Source organism: Topomyia yanbarensis, chromosome 1 (genome assembly GCF_030247195.1).
Source record: "Topomyia yanbarensis strain Yona2022 chromosome 1, ASM3024719v1, whole genome shotgun sequence".
Lineage (NCBI taxonomy): Eukaryota > Metazoa > Arthropoda > Insecta > Diptera > Culicidae > Topomyia > Topomyia yanbarensis.
The window spans coordinates 19,238,174-19,260,984 of record NC_080670.1 but is presented as its reverse complement, the minus strand read 5'-3'; the positions used below and the strand labels follow the sequence as shown (position 1 = coordinate 19,260,984).

General features: G+C 40.4%; 1 protein-coding gene across 6 annotated transcripts in view; it reads right to left on the bottom strand.

The window, feature by feature from the left end:
* LOC131677051 (homeobox protein prospero-like) overlaps window positions 1–22,811 on the bottom strand; it is a 247,251-nt gene that overhangs the window by 83,674 nt on the left and 140,766 nt on the right. The gene's annotated exons all lie outside the window — the stretch shown is intronic.

Below are 22,811 nucleotides of genomic sequence, written 5' to 3'. Positions count from 1 at the left end.
CTACGTCGCACAATTTCTGACCCTACCCTCCCCCTCGTCACACTTCGTCACAAATTTGGTGTACCCTCCCTACCCCCTCAAATGCTACGTCATTTATGAATGACCCCTAGGTACGGATTTCTCCGCTGGCGAAGTGAAGAATTGCCAGTTACCAGCGAAGGCTACACACTAAGCCAGCCAAAAGTTGTTCGGTAATTTCTTTTGACGACTACCACAGTAAAGTGATATTTTTACGGAGCTTTCAGCAAATTATTTAAAAAATTGCGGTAAAGTTTTCATTTTTTTACGATTTTCAGTAATTTTTCGAATAATTTGCTGAAACCCGCAATATTTTTCACTGAATTTATCAGCACTTTTGTTTTTTTCGGTATATAAACATTATCCAGTAAAAAACTGACTGATTGTTCGGCAAAATTGTACCAACATTACCGAACCTCGTCAAAAACTTACAAAACAGGTACAGCAAATCATCTGTCAAATCGAGGAAACTACTGACTGACCAGTATTTTTTGACGTTTGGATAGAACGGATTGCGGAGAGTTCGGTAACCGAATTGTTTTACTGAATTGATTACCGAACGGTTTGCTGTTCAAAAACCCAGTAAAATTTTACTGTACCCAGTAATTTAAATTAAGTGTGTAAGGCATAGTCCAATGGCAAAGGGTTACGGGAAAGGCGGGGTCCGTCTCGAGGAAGGATTTTCCAAGTTCTTATTTGAAAAGTGCTTTTAGGATTTCCTTCAGAAAATATGAACACAAAAAAATGCTCACCACCGCTTGCTGCGCTGTGTTGTTTGCCTGGAATCAGTGGAATCTGATGAAGACGAAGATGCTAGTACGGCAAGTACTGACTGAGGCTGGCTAGGCGAACTGGTGTTGGGTGCTACGCCATGAATACACTTGTAGGATTCTGCATTTTGCACCACTTCTAGACTTGGAATACTAAGGGGGCGGCCGCCCGGGCGGTCGGCAGTGCATTTTCCTCGGAAAATTGCTGATGCAGAGAAGGATGAGATTTCCTTTTTAGCGCCGGTCTTCGAATGATGATACCTACGATGACGCGCGAGGGCGGTGAAGGCAAACGGAGAGATATGCATCTGGGACTCCGGTCCGGTTGTGGGATTTATATTTGTATGGAAAGAAGATCCATTTCTGGCTTGTGACGAGAGGAGGCGTGCATGCAGCAAAAGTAATGAAAGAAATGCTTGTGTAACAGGAATAATTTGTCTGGAATAATCAGGATCTCCCACATGTGTGTGTAGGACTTCTTTCTGCTGAGCGAAATAGCCTGGGAAAGCTTTTGCAACATCTCTCAGACTTTTCTTTTTACTCGACCAGGTTCGTGTTTGGCTTCCTTTTGCAGATATAGATTGCGGAAAGTGTGCTGTAAATATTGACATAGTGAATTCACATTGAGCCAGCTTAATGTAGCAGTTATTTTCGACTGCAATGGTCAAACTGGGTACGGTGCAGTGTGGCGATTAGCACCGAATTTTGTAAAAAAAAATGTATATTCAAACCACCATTCATTTTTATTAGAAATTACCAGCAGCTGATACGTATCTGACATTCGTTGTAATCCTACACTCTTCTGTTTGTTCTGTCGAAATCGAAAATAAATTAAATTTGCGACTTGGTCTCATTTGAACAAAAGATCAAACCGCTCTGTGCTGGTCAATCCGACTGAAACATGATATTTACAGTCAAGAGGCTAGCGGCGATCTTTTGCGGCTGCTCATAAACTCCATTTGAGCAGCCCCGTGAAGATGCTTCCAATTCATCTAATTATCTTCAACATCTCAGAAGCAGCTGCTGTCCGTTGCCGGGTCTTGTTCAAAAAGGTGCTGAAAAGTACGTAGAACGAATCGGTGCACTGCCTGAACGATTAATCACACATTGCCGCAAATGGCATGCGGTTTTTGCTGGGGCAAACATTTACCAAACACACACCGAAGGTGATCCGTTCTGACTGACTGAGTCATCAGCAGGCCTTCCAGCAGCGTCCGGTTGCGAGAATCCTTTCGGCATGACAGGAACCATTCAGCTTCTTGAAAGAAGAGCACGGGTTAATCAATTTGCGAAAAACCTACACACAACGCATCCATCCATTCACTGTCAAGGTGCACTTTCGTCGAGTGGAAAATCTATTTGCATCTGTCCGGTCCGGGATTCAGACCCTTGCCTAATCCTTCTGCCAGCAACGGATGAACGTTACCCTCACCCTGTTGGTACGTAGGTCGTACCAGCGCGGTTTGCCAAACACTCTTCTCGTCCGTCACCTTACCCGGTTAGCGAATGTAAATAAATAAGCGTATCTTGTTTCCCCGGACAAAGGTGGAATGCATTTCACACGTTTATCCTTTCATATATTTTTTTTGGGATTCTATTTTCTTTTCTCCATTCAAATGAGAATGGGAATCCGTTCCCATTTCGGTGCGGGGTATTGATTTCTTTTGACCGCAACCAGTCGGCCAGAGAGGTGATCTCAGTGTGCGTTGGAAGGGTTGCCTTTGATCCCTTTCTTTCGTTTTGTGGAAAATAAGAAAGATTTCGAGTGTATTGAAATAGTTTTCAACAGTTTCTTCTTGATAGAGGGAAAGCGAAAGTTCACCTAGCTCTTCTTGAGATGAGAGTGAATAGAAAGGTGTTAGTATAAATTCGGGTCGGTTTGACGGATCATTTGGAAGTGTATAAGTTTTTCTACATGCTTGTTCTTGGTGACCGTTATTAGGCTTCTTCATTTTTTTTTTCAAAAATTCTGTATTGCTACCAAATTGCTGGGATGGGAATTTTACAGAAATACACATGTGAATGCAATTCGCCACCTGATCCTTCTATAAGCCTACAATTAGGCAAATTGCAGTCAGTCGACTTGTTGTATAAAAATATGTATATGTGTGTGTGTTAACCATCTTATCTCCCACTAGCCGGTAGTGATTTACAGAAAAAAGATTTTTGCATTTATTTAAAGATATTAATGGAAATATCTTGGTACACGGATTTAGGTAGATGTTAGATCAATTGACTTTCCGGTGATCCATTTCGGATACAGCGCCAGACATGTTCCGAGGTCATCGTTCCATTAACCATCCTCGCCATAATATAATGTTTGTATCAATTGGAATTAACCATTACAGTAAATCTGTCGATTCCTCTCAAGAAAGAAGAAACCGATTTGTGTCTTCGTGTATTAAAAAAGGTTTTTTACCTTTCTCATATAGAGCGGTTATGCAATCGCTCTAAAAATTGGTTACCTAATCCCGGCCCGGAGGGCCGAATGTCATATGCTATTTGACTCAGTTCGTCGAGATCGGAAAATGTCTGTGTGAATGTGGGAAAAAATGTCACCTCTGTTTCTCAGAGATGACTGGACTGCCATTGAATTTTTGTTGATTGGACTTCTGGTTCCGGAGTTACGGGTTGAAGAGTGCGACCACACAGCAAATTCCCATATAAACTCTCATCCGATTTTCAGCAGAAAAACACGATAAAATCAGTGTGAAATCTGCCAAAATGTTCGTCGTTGGGGTGTATTCTGATGGCCATTGTTTGTACAAATTATTTTCTAAAAAAATGACAACCGCTTTCGTCATATTCTTTTAGAGCCTTGATTGCAAGACAAACGGTTATAAAAATCAATCAATTGTCATTTGGTGCAATAACAAAGCGACAATATCAACTGCGGGCATTTAGAAGTGTTTGTTTGGGCATTCTTGTCAATCATAGACTTTTCTACAGCTCATGTACGTAATCGTCACATTACACAAATACTATATCACTACCTGGCGGAAAATAATAAATAGGTAAAGAGCAAGACGGAAACAGGTGTGCACATTTTTTTCTGTGTGTGAGTGCGGTTGTCATTTTTCATTGATGAAGCCGAAAAAACAAGAGGATATGAAGAAGAAAAGCACAAACAAGTGACGTAGTGGGCCTTTATGTTGCCATAAGTTTTGTTTCGGTTCGGTCAACGTTAATTTTATCGGTTTTTTCAAGGTTAAAGGTGTTCCTAAGTGTTCTAATCGGTAGATCCGAGGTGAAGCTCGGCATTTTCTCACTTTTCATCGTGCGCCAAAGAATCAGGATGCTCGTTCGGATGTTCATGTTCACTTCAAGGGCCCCGGTCGCCATGCTTAATTTTGCAAGTATAGAACTAATACACTTAAAAGTGTCAAATGTTCCCATTTTTCTCTCATCTTGGGTAACGAGGGCAAAAGTAAATGGGATTGTTTTCAACCAAAAACCTTCATTAGTGTTCGTGAAAACGACCGACAAGGGCTCAATGCCATACGATTGCGCACCCCTTGCGGCGAGCACGAAAACTAATATGCATGATAAATAAACGTTTGAAAAAGCCGTCACTTTTTGGTGATCGCGAGTATCATGTCTGTCAGGTATCTGGTATATACTAATATTTCATCCTATTTGATGATGATCAACAAACTTGTTTTGTTCATCAGGTGCGCGAGCACCAAAAATATCTCATACTCTAGATAACATCTACATTCCACGTCACATGACCTGCGAATTGCATTGTTTGCTCCTATCTGACTCGTTCGAAAATTATGTCACACTAGCTTCAAAATACTTCACATCCCCAACCGGGCAAAGTTGTTTGCGGTCCACAAACATCGCCAGCCAGGCAACCGTACCGCCACCGTAGGCAAACCTAAATCATCAGTTATCCAAATTAAATCCCGCCATTGTTTCTCTCCCTTGAGTATATCCATTACCGTTCATCGAAGGGCACCAGCACCGGACAAAAGGGCGGAAAGGAAAGCGCGTGCGAGTCGAGTTCGTTCTTGAAACCGGATGCAACATCAGCAGCAGAGCCTTTCGCCCATACGAATCACACACGTACCGTCCGAACACACAACAATTCACGAACCACTACACGGACAACAGTAAATGAAATGTTCGCTCCCTCTTGACCATATACATACTTCCATGGTAGGTACATTCACAAGCCTTTTCACAGTCTCTCCCGCCTGTGGCCGCCTTCCACGGGCCACCACCACCACCACACCGAAAACAGTCACCGTCCGGACCATCCAGCACCGTGTGCATCAAGGGCCGCAGCATCAACCTCCGGAATACATTCTGCATCTCTTGGATGCACTTTTCCTTCGTTACCGCTACCAACAACCGTCAACCCATCCAGCCGTCCATCCATCCATCTATCCATCAAACCCCAACACCACCCGTAATGCCAATGTGTTATCCTTGCCCGTCCTGACCGGCCAACGATGATGTCCTTGTGTTACCAGGCAGAACCTCGTTAGCCTTTTTTTCCTGTGTCTCTCTCTCTCTCCCGGAGGTGGTCCGGAATTCGGATCCGCTCGGCCTTTTTCCTGTTATCCCGACTCTCTAATAGCCTGTCAAAGTAGCACCTCACCGCACCGGGCCCGGACCCCGTCGCTCGTTCCGCACTGGGCAGCAAACGGGCGCCACGCTATTCGCGGTTTTAGTTTGGTCCGAACCGGGACCGGCCAGGCCAAGCTGCAGTTAACTTTTTTTTCTCCTGTGTGCCCGTGCTTATGCTTTCCTTCTCGCTTCTATTTAATTTTTGCACATGCACATAGGCTTTTTTGAAATAGAAATCCGCTGGGCTTCGATGAAACCTCCCATCCACTCGCGCTTCACAGAGCTATTGCACTTTGTACATAGGATTTGGAATGGCGAGAAAAAAAACAACATCCGCGGACATAATGCAACGAAGGCGCACCGAATATCGATCGAGCGACGAGCGGCCATCAGAACCTCGCAAGAAGCTGACGAACTTTGGGATCTTTATGCCCATGCTGGAACTAACCGAGCAGCTGCGAAGGGGGGGGGGGGCGGAAGGGAAGGGGTTCATAATTGTGCAGTCGCCTGATTGATTTCGCGCTTCCAATTTCCTCCCATCACTTTGAGCTTGTCCGCCTGCCTGCTGCTCTTCCAGTGACTTTGGTCGTCACCAGAAGAACCACTGAACAATGCAATGCGGAGTTGAAGAATGAAGGGTGGGAGGGGGAGGGTTTGGAAAAAGTGCAGTTTCCCGTGAGACACGAGCCGCGCAAATTTACTGCACCGGATTGGGCAAATCAGTTCGATGACCCGCACACCATCCGGGGATTGTCTAGCTTTGTTTTGCGGAAGCGCGCAATAAGACTTCAATAAAGGCTCGTTATGGCCGTGTTTGTGTTTGCTTCGAAAACTGGATTTGCGGTGAAGAAAAAAATGAATTAGTCTCGTGTTTTTCGATAGGAATCAGTACAAATCGACAAAAAACAGAAATGATGTACTGTGGTAAAGGGTACAGACACTTTATACCAGGGATTCCAGGCACATTTTTCAAATATCTTCACATTTCATGAAAAAATGTCTTCATTTGTCTTCACCGACCAGGATTCTAAATCGGTTTTAGATTTTGAACCAGAATTCTGCCAGAAATCGGTCAGAGAACCCAAACAAATATGTCTTCTAAATGAAAAACCCGTCTTCACAGCCTTTCAAATGTCTTCAAAATGAAGACATGTCTTCAATCTGGCATCGCTGCTTTATAAACAAACTAGCGAAGTGTCAAAATTTGCAGCCAAACGAGCATGAGAGTTTTGCTTATGCACCTTTTACAGAAAACTACACGCCACCGAAAAACTACCTAAAATTCAGTACTTTTGACTCAATCTCGTGGTATCGTGCAGGAAGGTAAAATTAGGTAAACCGTGTTGAAGGTAGTTTCCATTTAACTACGGCAAAAATAATAACTCAACCTTGAGTTTAATTTACTTAAATTTAAGCTGAATTTACCTAATTTTGAGTATACCCCAAACAATTTAAAAGTACCTTACTGCACGGAAGACCTCGACTGAGTCGAATTTCTCGTTTTGTTTTTGACAACACTAATAAGTGCGAAAGCGACGCACAGCTCAAAAGTACCTAAATTTAAGTTAAAAGAACTTATTCTGTAGGTTATTTTCTGGTAGCGTGTAGTTATCCTCTCGAGCGAGAGAGAGATATGCGTAAAGAAATGCTGATAAAATGGCAACCCTAAATTTTATTGCTAAAATAAAGTAGTCATGATGGCGTCTCCGCACATCTCTCCCTGAAGAAAAACTACTGAAAGCAGTGCGAAAAGATATACACTCGATTCTGCTCTTGTACGCAAAAGTGACGTAAGCGCCACTATGCTCGAATTTTACTTTCGCAATCAAATATTATGCATTTTTCCATGACAGCCACTTTAAAGAAACTTTTTTGAACTTTCAAGTTACTAAGAGCATAGAAACAGACAACTTGCGCAAAGTCTCTTCAAGTTGATAGCAGTACAGCAAACGGAAGTCGTGTCGTCTTTCGTGAATCCATGAGTACCCAAATGGATCATGTTCACAATTCTTGCCTTGGCAGTGGCACAAAAGCTCCACACGGAACTTCGTTAGAACATTTCTTTCAACCTCAACTTCTTTGGAACTTCCAAACTGTTAAGAGTACACAAACGAAACATTTGTAAAATTGTAATTGAGAGTACTCACCAAACTCACGTGCTCTTCCTATAGTTACTATATTCATAGTTAGGTGGATACACTGAGCGGAGCCAATTGAACATGTCAAATAGCGGAGCCAATCGAGCATGACGTCACAGAACATGTTCTCTTTGGATGTATATGGAAAAGGTATTGTGATTATGGTCATAACTATTTTACTCTTTTCTTGTGTTATCGAGTGTAGAGAAACGGAAAGAACCAATTTTTTCTGTAACAAGAAGAGATATTCGCACAAGTATGAAATCATATCATCAGCTCTTCGTATTGGTTTCTCTATTCGTGCATGTAAAGTTCTTACTTACGGCAATGAAATTATTAAGCTAGAGCTTGAACATTTACATGGGATGCCAGTGTTTTTTTCCCCTGGAATAAGAGCTGCCAGTTTTCCGGCTTTTGTGTCCGCCTAACTCTTAATATAGTAACTCTAGCTCTTCCGTGTTTCTATAAGTGCACAGCCAGTTCATGTTTTCACTTTGGGCCTTGACATTGCTGAGGGCAGTGTTGCCACATTCATAGATTTTTCTAGGAGGTGCATCGGAAAAAGTGTCAATTTTTGTTTTGTAGTCGTATTACAATATCACTAATGTATTCTCTCTCTCTGTAGGTCAAATTTGAAGAATTTGAAAGATGTGGCGTCAACATAACCTCGCTCGCTATTGAAAGCAATCAATGGTTTGACAGACTTTTCAATCCGAACTTGGACGCTTAGTCAGTGACGGAACATAGTGAAGCTTAAGTCACGCTGCTACACCTGTGGGTGCCACTGTGAAGCGAATGTTAAGGAACAATTATTTCGGTCTAGTGTGCATTATCTAAATAACATAGGAGCTTCGACTGAATACCATGACATTTGGTGGCTAAATCATTTAGCAATGTGGTATTCTCAAATGGGTGAATTTTTTACCTCTCATTCAATTGGGGACTTTTTAAGGCTAAAACAAAGACTTTTATTTCATTCAAATAACTTGAACAATTCATTCGTCGTTATTTCGAAGAAATACTCGCACTTTTTATGGCAATAGATAGGATTGCGAATGTAAAAGCTGTAAATAAATATTTTTGAGCAATTTGAGCAGAAACTATTTATCAATTGTACACTTTCGACCTCTATTTTGTACAAATACTGAATGATTGAATGATTAAAACTAATGTCGTTTTCGGTTGATAACCTAGAAACTAACCCAGGTTAGTTGCTTCAAACGAACGTTTTTAATGAAACTGAGTTGGGTTCTCGCCAAACAGCGGTGGTGTGAGCGAACCCGAAATATATTTCAGGTTGCAACCCAACCCGGTTTTCAGTTCAGTGGCGCATAACCTAGGTCGGAAACTGGCTTCAAACAAACGGTTTAATAGCAGTTAGGTCCGAAACTGAGTTAGTTTCTGCTTCAAGCGAAAACGACATAAGGAACTAATAAATTCTCGACTAATTAATGATTAGGGTGATAAAGTATCAAATCTCGCGTGTATTTTAGAAGGGCCAATAAGCATACTGCCAAAATTCTCTTTGAGAGGATACCCGGTCAAAAAAAATGCGGACGAACATAATCAGGCGATTTGAACAGTTTGACGTTTGACTCAACTCGCTTGTGCTAATTGCCCCTAGCAAGAAATGCAATTTGCGAATGCGATTTAAAAGCAAATTCAACACTTAGACAAATTTTCTGGCGGCTGAAATGGACTTGGTTGTTTTTTGCGTTTCTCAAACATGGCGGTTCATGATTGGCTTAAGCTTAAAATTGTTTTTTTAAACAATTGGCGTGTTCTCGCTTGTATTTTGTTTGTCTAGTGCACTTCATTTAACCAACGAATGTGGGAAATTGGGGAATCGTGTATAAGTATAGTAGAACAAGATCTCTGACCTAAAGTCTTAATGAAAGTCAGATTGTGGTAAGTTTTGGTGTGCAATGCCAATTTCACCATTGATTCTTCCTATAGTTTGGTGGTGATTACCTAGTGTACTGATAAGTTTATGTGAGTAGATAATGAATCCGAAAATACGTATTATTTGTAATTTTCATATTGTACAATTAAGGGCGATTAAATGGCGAGTTTCCTGGGCGAATTGGTGGCGATTTAAGGGCGGGTAGAGCGGCAGAAAATGACGGCGGCAAATCGCCCAAATGCTGCATTTGAAATAGCCCACTAATTGCCAGCAATTTGCTAGCAAATTGAATGGCAATTAGCACATCCGAGTTGGCAAATAGCCCCCCGTTAGCCAGCAACTTGCCCTTTTTGACTGGGTAGAGAGCAACAGACGAAAGAGAAAACTTTTCTCTTTCTTAAAATGTTAACCCTAGAACGTTGCAGTGGGGTACAAATGTACTCCACCGCTTCTTTGGAGCCGTGTGAAGACGAGAATTTGGCATTTATCGACCTGGGACCCTAACCATAATTTAATTTAGAGTTCCTAGTAAGAGAAGAAAAAGGTAGTATAGCTAGTTTGCTTATAGCTTTCATGAAAGCAGTTGTCAAAGTTGGCATGGGGTACATTTGTACCCCAGTGTACGATTGCCGTTAGCGTTTCGTCAGGTTTTGTGCTATCAGTGGAAATGTGACTCGTGACAATACCAGTTTAAATACTTGTTGTTTTACTGCGTAAGTATCACTTAGTGTTATGAAATCGTTTTTAATCATTTATTCAATTAATTTAATTTAATTTTGAAGCAGAAAAAACAATCGTTCTCATTTTTGTTGATTTGTATTGTTGTATTTTTTATAGTTTTTCAAATTATATTTTTTATAGTTTTTCAAAACAATGGCTCGCAAGTATAATTTGTGCACAGTAACTGCTGTAACTGTAACGTTGTGTGTTACCAATGTATTACTGGTCAGAAATATTTTTTGCATTTCAATTTCCTCCCCATTTCGTGGTACTTTCCAAAACCCGATTTTTAAACTTTCACTCTTCCAAATAACTGCACTTTTTCAATAATATTGATATTACAATTTATACCGTTTCTAGACCATTTTTTCAGCTTTTAGACTCGTTTAATTTTTTTAAAATCGGTTGAAAATTCGCAAAGTTATGGTAATTTTTATGGAAAAAGTCAAAGCCGCGATTTTTTCACTTTTTTCTTCAGCACACGATGTTCTGATGAAGAACGATTGCTTGGTGAGTTAGCAAATACGATGTTTGTTACAATATTATATAAAGCAATACACGCTACTTCTTCTCTCAAGAAAAGCCACCAAAAGTGGCCGAAACGTCGGGCAGCATACAACCAACGTTCTTATTTCTATTAAACTCTAATATTTGAATTATTTTATTTCATTAGTAGAAGAATGCTCTACTCTGTGTTAAGTTTGTTTTTATCGTTGAACCCCATTATTCAAGAATTCGCTGCTAACATACATATCCGTGTGGGAATTCACGATCACTTTTCTTCACGATATTGTTGACAACATTGAGAAGTTAGTTAGTTAGTTAGTTTGGGTGTATTCCTAGATACTGAGGGTGCTTTTGACAATGTGTCCTTCCAGTCCATTCCGAAAGCGACGTGCAGTCTTGGAATATCTGCATATATTTCAGGTTGCATAAACGCAATGCTTAGTAATCGCATTTCCGTTATTCGAGATAAGGAAGTTGAGCATTTACGGTTGTTCTCAGAGGGCGTTCTATCACCGTCGCTATTGAATCTGGTTGCCGACGACGGCTTGTTGTGGAAATTCAATGAGTTTGGATTTCCAACCTACGGGTTTGCCGAAGATTTGACTTGATGCAACTAGCATTAAGAGCTGTCGAAAAGTGGCGTCAACCAGCTAAATAATCAGTTAATCCAAACCAAACTTATGGTTAATTTCGCGAAAAAGCGAATAATAACCGGGGTTCCTCCCTTGCAGTTAAATTCTGAGCTACTATGGGCGGATCAAGTCAAGTACTTTGGAGTTATATTGGATTCCAAACTGAGTTCGGGCAGTGCAGACGAACTTTTGGAAAGATTCTCTGATCAGGGTCCTAACCGGCAAATGCAAACTCGATCATCACATGACCCATATCCATTTTATAATCGAAAAATCACAAAATTAACTCATTTCCATTCGAAAATTTAACACCCCCAACAAAGTAAGTGAACTTCAGGATTGTCCAGAAATTACCGAAGCGAAAATCCGTAACCCTCAAGTCTTCCAGGGACAAGATATTCGATCGCACTCGACTTCGACCAAAGTCCAACTCCCCGACCGCCAATGTACACGATTGGTAAAGTAAAAATGCAAGCACCACACCACCAACCATAGCCGCCGCCAAGTATCCCCCGACACCATCCTCACTTGCACTCCGTGCCGCACCAACCAGTCGTCAGCAGGGCAGGGATGAGAGTTGAAAAATCGAGATCAACTAGAGGCGATGCGTTTCCGAGCACATTCATCATTGCCAGAGCACCAGCGTCAGTCCCTTGCCGTGATGTGCTAGCCCATCTCGTCGACGGGCGATGGACCTGATCCTGGTCAGCCAGCCAGTCAATGCAAAAAAGGGGTGGGTGTGGGTTGGATGGTTCCGCATCAGCCATCCAGCCAAACAAACGAGAAATGCATCCCGAAAAAGTAGGACCAAGATGCGATGGCAACGGTGGCGGCGGTGACTGTTGGTACATAGCAAAAATGCATTTCACTTCTCCGAGTTTCCAGAGTTGAAAGTTTCTGCACTCATTCCACTCTCTCACCGGTAGAGCTAGCGGAACGGGTGGGCTATGTACCACCCCCTTGATGCTGTTGCGTTAAACATGCATAGGCATTTTCGATTGGCCCCGGAACTGCTGCTGCTGATGCTGAGGCTGCGAGCTGGACCATTCTAAGCTCGTAGGTCTTGCGGGTGGGGTGGACAGTGGAAATTCAAAACAGACAGGCAAAAAAGGCAATCTCGCTCTCCCGGTAGGTGCATTGTTAGGCATCAGGCTGCGTTGCCTTCTCCCGTTCCAAGTTCTCGGCCCCGAGATGCTCTTGTACGCATTTGGCCGCAATCGGTGATGGTGCGTCCGGTAGGTCGACCGGAGCGACGTTTCGATGCCGGAGCCGAAGTTTTGGTGCGTGTCGTACATGAACGCGTACTGCACCACCCATTATCGATCCGGGTGGAGAGCGTTTTGGGATGAGATTTTTGGGGACCTACTCACGCGTTCTACGTTCGGACACTGGACAAAAGTAGCTGGAAGCGGGAGAAAGCTTTGCTTGTGCAAGGAGGATGTGCGTTTGATATACGCTATGTACTGCAGCTGGTGCATCGCTGCGCGCGGTTGGCGTACGGAGACGAGAAGGTGTTATTTGGAGAAGCGGGTGCGGACTCGATGTAGAGGGAACAAAATAGGATTAATGCTTTGTAGGCTTATGTAGGCTCAATCTCTCTTTCTGTGTTATTATTGAGTTGCAGTTCCATTGGATGCACTTTCGAGTTGCGGCTCTCAGTAACGCACACAATGCATTGCACATGGGGGCTGAAGCTGCACATATCGAACAGAAAGGATCATCTGCCAGCGGGACAGGAGAGTTTGGGCGCTCGGTATCCAACGCAACGTTAGATGACTGTTTGCAGTGTGGGTGTGGTCCGAACGTGTTTTTCAGAGATTCTCGATAGACGCTGCAGGCCGTGGGTGGGCTGAGGCAGATTGGATAGGCTGCTTGAGGGAAACAAGAGTCTAAACAAAAATTAATTCTGTTTGAATCATAGCTTCGATGGCGCTTCCTCTAGAGAAGATTTGTGCGAACGTCGATTGTGGGAATTGTACAACCGGAGGGATAACGGTCCTTTAATATTGGGATCGATGAAGTGCTGCTGTTGTCAGCGATAAATAGCCAGTCTGGGAGCGGCCGGAAAATCAAACAGCAGAAGAGTTATCAGTTTTAAACAATCGCCCAAAACTGAGTTCAGGCACGAGCGCCAATAAACCGATAATGGGATTTGTGTTTTATGTGGCATTTCATAAGCTTAAGTGCACCTGATGGATGGAGACATCAAATCGAATGAATTTTGCTGGCCTGACTGATCTTCAACTTACCGGAACGCTTTCTCGAACGCACGATTCGACTACTAAGTACCCGGATTGCTCGTCGAAGCGCTCTACTTCGCACTTTTATCAGGACGAACCAGGTTGAAGTTTCTCTTTTCCTCGTAAATTTATGCCACTATTTAGTTATCGTTGCTTTTATTGCCCTCTTCCGAAAGCCGCGCTGCTATGCAGAGTAAAGTGTCTGCAAAATACTATCGTCAGCCAATTTCCTCAACATTTTAATGTGTTCCCCCACAAAAACCCGGTAGCAGTTTCTTGTTATGCTGCACCAGCATAACTTGACAAACTCACAAATCACTCTAATTTCGGCGTTTGCGCGAGTCCCATTCAAACCGGCAATGCACAATGGCAATGGGGAATGTACAACTGTAAAAGATTATTGCTGTGTTTTTTTTTGTTCTGGTCAGCTTGCGGTGACCAGACAGACTGCATTGTGGGATTTTGCCAATGTGTATAGTTTTTTATACGATATCTACAAGACGAAATATGTGAACCATGTGAACCTGAGTGCATATAAGGAGAGTGACGACACTGTCAAAATTGGAACAATTATTATTTGTCAGTGTCATTCCAAACGAGTCAAATTCATGTATTTTGACAGGTCGTTTGTTCGTTTGGAATATCACTGACGGATAATCATGACAGTTGTCTTCACTCTCCTTACATACACTCTGATGTGAACCTAGCTACCATTCCAGATCCCGGTAATTGAACACGTATAAACAGCTGTAGATTAAGACTTATAGTCATTTTTTTCTTTTTTTAAGTTGTATTTAATGACATTCAGTTAGCAAGGGATTGCACAGTGGTGGATTTCCCTAAAAACCTGACCAAAAGTCGAAAATTGAATGGTATTACTTAGGGTTCTAGTACATTTGCTGTCCTTCAGAATATGCTGCCATATGCTATTTTAAGTGAAACGCTACCAAATTCCCATATTTAAGGTGTTTGCACACCTAAATAGTTTAAACCGCCGCGTTTTGCTCATATTTTTATCGCAGTATTGTTTAAGTGTAGCTAAATTTTGATAAAATTGCCTGTTTCGAATTTAGAATAATAGTTATGCTGACGGTATGTACATTATTTATATGTATTGATGTCAAAAGATATTATTTTGTTCGTTTATAGAAAATGTCAATAACTTTAACGCTTTTGTAGCAGACGGTTTCAACACACGTTTTTGCTAAATTATTGAAATACTTTTTTTTACGTATGTCCACTTTGTTTCAAGGCAATTTGTGTTCCTCGAAGGATGCTCCATTTGGAACATTATACAAATCTTGCCCGAATTTGAGTAATCTTTGATTAAGTAGCGACGGAGACGGATTATAAGATTTTCAGACAATATTCTTTTCCCGTGTAGGCTCCGCTTAAAATGGGTGTTATCATTTCTTCTTATTTTTCTTGTTTTACCTACAACATCAAAATACACTCAGGTTTTTTTACGCGGTTTTTTGCGCGGTATTTTTTACGCAGATTTTGAAATTTACGCGGCTTTCATTTACGCGGATTTTGAAATTTACGCGGTTTTTGAAATTTACGCGGTTTTCATTTACGCGGATTTTTTAATTTACGCGGTATCCATTAACAAGATTCCCATCAACGCGGATTCCTAAATTTACACGGTCTTCATTTACGCGGAATTCGACATTTACGCGGATTTTGAAATTAACGCGGTTTTTATTTACACGGCCTGTATCCCCCGCGTAAAAAAAACCGTTTGAGTTTTTATACTATACGGTAAAAATGGTCACGTCTAATTTAGATTCGAGTGTGTAGCTTCGTCGCGAGCGGATGACTCTTGTAGAGCTCCCTTCGAGTCGGTTAATATTCATTATTTTCGGCGCAGTTTACTGCCTCCCGGTTATAGAAAGTGTCAATAAGGGTGCAATTTAACGATTATACAAAGTTAAGTGGCTTATAAAAGCATTTTCGGCATATTTTTGAGTGACGCGAGTGGTGACAGTTTGTGAAAATCGAATTCCGGCAAATGAAAAAATATATTTTCCTCGCATTACGGGCCGTCGATTCCCGATGCAAGGACAATAAAAGTTCACAGAAAACATCTAGAAACACAGTGTATATTCTAAAAATGGTTTTTCAGAGAAAAAAATTCAATCCGAAAAGTGAAAAAAGATACGGCAATAAGAAAAATTAGCATATTCAAATAATTGGCGTTTCACCAGCGACTAGCGACTACCAGGTGTCGCCCCAAAATTCTTCGCCCGAAAAATAGGTGGCAAACCAGCCACTCCAGCTCAGCTAATTTCGTCCGCGTCCCTTGTCACCTATGTTTTATTGGGTGTTTCATAGGCGGTGCTATCTTTGGAAATGAGCCGCCTTGATATTCAACTGTTTTTTTTTTACTTTCTTATTTTATTGCGTATGAGGAGAGGTTTTGATTCTTTAATATTCGGGAACACGTATCTGCCGGTCGGCAAACTTTTCTTTGGACTGAGCAAACTAATTTCTATGTTTCTTTAGAGTTTGTTTTACCAACTGGGGAACTGATCCAAAGAACATTCAATGTGCTTAGGGAAGACACATGGCCTTATTTGAGTAGAATGATGACTTCAATCATGTATAGGGTTTGAGAATTGACAATTCGCGGGGGGAGTCGAGGATCGGTAGGCAATTACCTTCAGTTATGTCAGCACGAAGAATAAGTGTTTTGCTGTCATGTTCATTCAGCTTTCAATTCTATCTCATGCCTCCACGCGAGTCTAAGTTTATTAATGGCATTTGGTCCTTAGACCGGCGACGACTGGGTGCTATCAGCCTTCTGCGAATAGTAGCAGAATGAGAGGGTGCGAACAGATCTAGCGGAGAAAACAATACCGTCCAAACGAATAGTTGTTGGGAAATCAGCTCCAATAAGACTTTAACTTGACTAGTATCGATGATCGCGGGTCAATACGTACTGAAAATTCGCCGCGTCTGTTTTAATGAATCTAATTTCAAGTTCCGTTATTGGTGGCAAGCCCGTGCATCAGGTTAACGAGCCTCTGTATTTCCCTTTAATGTTCGATATAATCGTTCGTATACATGTATTTCGCAAACAATCCGATATTAGAAATAGGAAATACTTTCGTTGATTTATAACATCTCGAGCTATCATAACTCTTTGTGTGTATAACGTGTTATCACTCGGTAGTTTGCAACCCAAAAAATATATTGTGGAGAAGGTATAGCGAAATTAGTCTAAATAATGTGGCAATAAATAGTGATCCGGCCTATTATGCAGATAAGATTAGCTTTTCTAGGCAATACTCCCACGATCGGCTGTGTGGAGTTAAAATTGCTTTTGTTTAGAAAACATAGGATACTCTCGGTAGCCGGCTACCCAGTGTTTAAAAAGAACCAAAGACTAAACAAGATCTTCTTTTTTCGAGCGATCGTGTTCTCGAAAACTTACTAAACTACTACCTAATGAACTATGTACATGTCGCATCGCTTGCATGGAGCGAATCCTAGAACACCAACTTCGCGACACCTATGGAAGAGTGTGATGAACCTTCTGTATAAGATTCCTCATTTTATTCAAACGATCACCGGGTAAAATCAGCACCGACATGATAGAAACCACAAAAAATTCGTCGCGTGATTGAATATTATTAAGAAATATAAGCAGTGCTCCTTATAGCCGGCTTTCCGGAGTTCAAGTTGCTTATTTTGCTAACCGTATTAATACAACAAATGATAAATTTCCCACATTCTCGGCAGCCGGCTGCCCAGAGCAATTATTACATGATAACGCCACTGGCACACTTACTAACAACTCTCCCATTCCCGTGATACATGTGGAGATGCAGAGGATTCCTCGGTCTCTAGTAGCAACATGTATCGGACTAACATTCCTTCCTTTCCCAGAAGATCTGCATTCGGACGTGGCCGGCGTCGGTATTGATCAGCATGCAGGGATCAGAATAGATTGTACAATGTGGCTCATCATGTTATTCCCAAGCATGTTGTTCCAATGAACATTTTGCAACCTAATTTGGTTCTGGTCAATAACGGAGTAGCAACTACGGGCGATCTCTTATGCTTATGCTTATGCTTATGCTTACACGGTAAAAATGGTCACGTCTAATTTAAAGGCTTTTGCATTTCAGTCAGATTGTTATGGCGCACTACCAATTGAAATGATTTAGCTTTGAATTTATAGTGATTCTCAATTTACATCAAAGTGATCTCTCTTTGACAATTATTGAATAGAAATTACCTTTAAAATAAAAATTAAATCTGTTGAATTAGCACCACTGTTCACATCTACTGAATTATAATTGGGTCATTAAGCTATATATAGTTTTTCGTTCCATTCGATAAATTGTAGGTCCAAATTACATAATATAACATTATTTTTAAAAAAATCGTTGTAATACGTAAAAACGATTTTTTTTTGTTTTTTAAAATAAACCTTGTGTAAACATAGACAACCATACATAGGAAAACTGCGGTTGGTTGCATCTGGCCTATCAAGACAACACCTAAAATGGAAAAAAACTATATAATTTGAATGGAGTTTATGTCAAATAAAAATAACCCTGCGGGAAAACCGGGAAAACATGTATTCATTTTTTCTGACAGGGCATCACTTGTCGTGAAATTCGATATGTCAAATGCTTCTGATAGTGTCAAATCAAGACTGTCAACATATTTCTTTATTTTAAATATAAATTTTAATTTCACATTGCCTGAGTTGGAAAAAAAAACATTGTTGAAATTACGAAAATCAGCTTTATCGATATATGTAATAAAAAAAGATTTTTTTTCTCATTTAATGACCCAATTGCTTTTTCCTTGGTTACAAATGTCAAAAAACGCATGGGCTCAAAAGTATGAAGATGCCAAACCTACAACAAACAGACTCTGCAATCGGAGGAAGATAGTCGCAATCCAAGCTGTGAGCCGACATTTCCTTCTTATGTTATTCAACTTCTATAGATAGTGAGTATTATGAAGATTTTCTCAACGTCAAAACTAAATTTTTATACTATTATTTGTTTTCAGGTCAATATCCAATATAAACAACAATTGAAGTGATTTTCTGTTGATTCCTTCGTGCTTCATTTAAATTGAATGTGATAATTTGTTGACATACTTATGAAAAACAACCCAGAAATAAATACACTGAACATCAACAGTGATATGCAAATCTGCAATTGAAGTGATTTTCTTTTGATTCGATCATTGTTTTATATGGTTTCTTCCAATAGATTTGCACTTCACATTGCAATGCTTGACAAGTAGTGCGAATTCAACTACAAATCATTTTACATTAACGTGATGATTTTTTACCGTGTAGTTAACCCTTTCATGCCCAACTTTTTTCTAGTGCATGTAGGGTTTCAAAACTATTTTTCCTTAAAAACGGTAGAGTCAAGAAACACGAAAAGCCTATTTTCATAAAGATAGGTGCTTCCATGGCAGTGCTAGAGGCTGGTCAATTTTTACCTTCTAATGCTCAATACAATTCTCCTAGAATAATTACAATAGTCCAATTACGTGGAAAACGTAGCCAACTTCAGTCTAAATTGGTAAGTTTTATCAGTTTTCAATAATATTGCACCATAACGAAGATATATAAAAAAATCATTTTCCGTCGTCAACGCAAACTGTCCCTGGCAGCACTGCTCCATCAGAATCCAATCAGACTAATTGCAACAACTTCAGTTCTAGAGCTGATCCTGGTAATTGTTAATACCCAAATTAAAGGCAATAATCACATTAATAAGCCTTACTTGTTTTTGTGAGCAAATTCCGCCTCAATCAAAAGTTATAGCTGTTTAAAAACGTTGTTGTCCACAAACAACATGGACATGAATGGGTTAAAATACCAAAGACAAAACGACGTCACACTTACGAAGAAAGTTTAGAGAAAAACGTGGCTCATGTCTTTTTAAAAATAGGTTGAAAAATCCCAGTTGGACCGCAGACTCCATACGCTTGTTTTCTACTGTAGTTGAAAAGGATTCACAAATATTGTATGTTCGTTAGGAGCATTTACCTGAAACAAACGACAGGCATTCAAATTGATTACTGGCTTTTGTCTCGTTTGATCAATCCGATTTCTATTATGCTTTCAGCAACCATTGCATACAAAATTGTTAATTGTTTAGGTGCAAATTTCTAGTTATGTCTACCAGAGGATCTGGAAGATGTCACCCATCAACTTCAGACCACTTTTTGCAGGGAGTCTGGCAGACCGATTCCTACCCGTATAAATGTGTACCATATGCCAAACCATTGCATCAATCGTTTCAAAACCATTTTCAATATGGTTCGTTCAACAATAGATTAACCATTGCCTAGTATAATATCGAACATAACCAATGTCATCAATCGATAGAATTGAAATGTGAAAGGGAAGACATTTTTTTCTGCGCCAATATTTTATCCATCGCTAGACCTAAAATATGCATGCCACCATAATCTGTATAGTTCTTGAATGGTATGGCGACTGTTCTTAACGAACCGTTATTTGCATGGTCGAGCATGGAAAAACGACACTTTGATTTATATATTATATGTGTTCGATATTATACCAGGCAATGGTTAATCTATTGTTCAACGAACTATATTGACAATGGGTTTGTCGACGTTTGATACAATGGTTGGCATATGGTACAGATTTATGCGGGATAGCAGCCTGGAAATATTGCAATGCTATGTTTTGGTGGAACACCGGTCCACAGTAGGCTTGGACGTTTATAACAGCGTTAAATTTTTGAACCGCTGCTCATGTTCGTTGCTGTTGAATTAATGGAACTGTAGAGAAAAATAAAATCTAGCTGATTACAGTTTACGATAAACATGACTTTAATTCATTTCGTTTCCTTCCTTCTTGACAGTTTGTTTTGGCGTCTTGGGTTTTGACATTGCCATCAACGTATTGAAATAGTACTACAACCCAGTATGTTCAGCCGGAAAATGAGCCAGAATTCTTACTGGCTCTAAAAGCATCCTGGCTCCAGTGACACAACCTAAGGGCAGACCACTCTGGGAATCTATAACAAATTTGCATCTAAATAGAGAAAATGCCTTTCATTTCCAGTTTTGCATCAACTTTGAACTCGCTCGCAGAAAAGTCTGTTCAACAAACGTCCTATGGTGAACTACTTTGTTCGACGTTTTGTTCTAAGACAAGACGTGACAATAGGGGGGGGGGGGTGTTTTTGTTCCAATTTTACGTCAGAATGGTCCAGCTCCCGATTGGTTGATTCTGACTTTTTGCACCGTACGCAATGTTACTGCAGGGATATCAAAATGATGTTTGGCAGTGTTGCTATATTTATAGGTAAAGATTGTCATTACTTCTGACAAACAAAATTATTATCGTTAAAAAAGTAAAAATGAGTAAATTGAACTGAAATGGTGCGGCAAATGTAATTAGTATAAGCAACCACCATTGGGGCCAAGGGGCCTGTTGGTGAAGGTAATAAACATAAACAAAGCGAAACAAATGATTATCATGCATTTACCGTATACGTGGTTAATTAACTTTAACAAAAATATGACAGAAACCATACTAGAATCTAAAATTATTCAGAAAATGGTTTCATCAAACCTTACTAAACACCCATGACATGGAAAATCGGTTCCCTTAATCAATATAGTGGATTCAAGATATAAAATATTGTCGGCATAAAAAAAATTAACAAGACTCTATTTTCATTAATAAAAATAGCAACACTGTTCAGAAGATTCCGGCAGGGTGAAAATGTGCGAAAAGAAGAATGTCGAAGGAAAAATAAGAAGCCGATTCCCTGTCAAAAAAATGCGGACGACCATGGTCAGGCAATTTAAACAGTTTGACGTTTAACTCAACTCGCCTGTGCTAATTGCTCCTCGGAACAAATGCAATTTGCGAATGCGATTTAAAGGCAATTTCAATACTTAGACAAATTTTCTGGCGGCTGAAAAGGACTTGGTTGTTTTTGCGTTTTCAAACATGGCGGTTCATGTTTGGCTTAAGCTTAAAATGGTTTTTTTTTAAATAATTGGCGTGTTCTCGCTTGTATTTTGTTTGTCTAGAGCACTTCATTTAGCCATCGAAATTGTGGAATCGTGTGTAAATATAGTGGAACAAGATATCTGACCTAAACTCTTAATAAAAGTCGGACTGTGGTAAGTTTTGGTGTGCAATGTCAATTTCACCATCGATTCTTCCTATAGTTTGGTGGTGATTACCTAGTGTAGTGATAAGTTTATGTGAGTAGATAATGAATCCGAAAATAAGTAATATTTGTAATTTTCATATTAGGCAATTAAGGGCGATTAAATGGCGCGTTCCCTGGGCGATTAGTTGGCGATTTAAGGGCGGGTAGAGCGGCTAAAAAATGACGGCGGCAAATCGCCCAAATGTTGCATTTGAAATAGCCCCCAAATTACCAGCAATTTGCTGGCAAATTGAAGGGCAATTAGCGCATCCGAGTTGGCAAATGGCACTTCATTAGCCAGCAACTTGCCCTTTTTGACTGGGTTGTCACGTCTTGTCTTAGGTTTTGTTGAATCCCAGTCAAAAAAGGCAAGTTGCTGGCTAACGGGGGGCTATTTGCCAACTCGGATGCGCTAATTGCCCTTCAATTTGCCTGCAAATTGCTGGCAATTAGGGGGCTATTTCAAATGCAACATTTGGGCGATTTGCCGCCGTCATTTTTTAGCCGCTCTACCCGCCCTTAAATCGCCCCCAAATCGCCCAGGGAACGCGCCATTTAATCGCCCTTAAATGCCTAATATGAAAATTACAAATATTACTTATTTTCGGATTCATTATCTACTCACATAAACTTATCACTACACTAGGTAATCACCACCAAATTATAAGAAGAATCAATGGTGAAATTGGTATTACACACCAAAACTTACCACAATCTGACTTTCATTAAGACTTTAGGTCTCAGATATTGTTCCACTATACTTCCAAACGATTTCACAATTTCCCACATTCGTTGGCTAAATGAAGTGCACTAGACAAACAAAATACAAGCGAGAACACGCCAATCGTTTAAAAAAACAATTTTAAGCTTAAGCCAAACATGAACCGCCATGTTTGAAAAACTCAAAAACAACTAAATCCTTTTTAGCCACCAGAAAATTTGTCTAAGTGTTGAAATTGCCTTTAAATCGCATTCGCAAATTGTATTTGTTCTTAGGGACAATTAGCACAGGCGAGTTGAGTTAAACGTCAAACTGTTTAAATCGCCTGACCATGTTCGTCCGCATTTTTTTTTGACCGGGATGTAGGGCTAGTTTTTTGTAGGGGTTTGACGTTTTACACGCAAAGA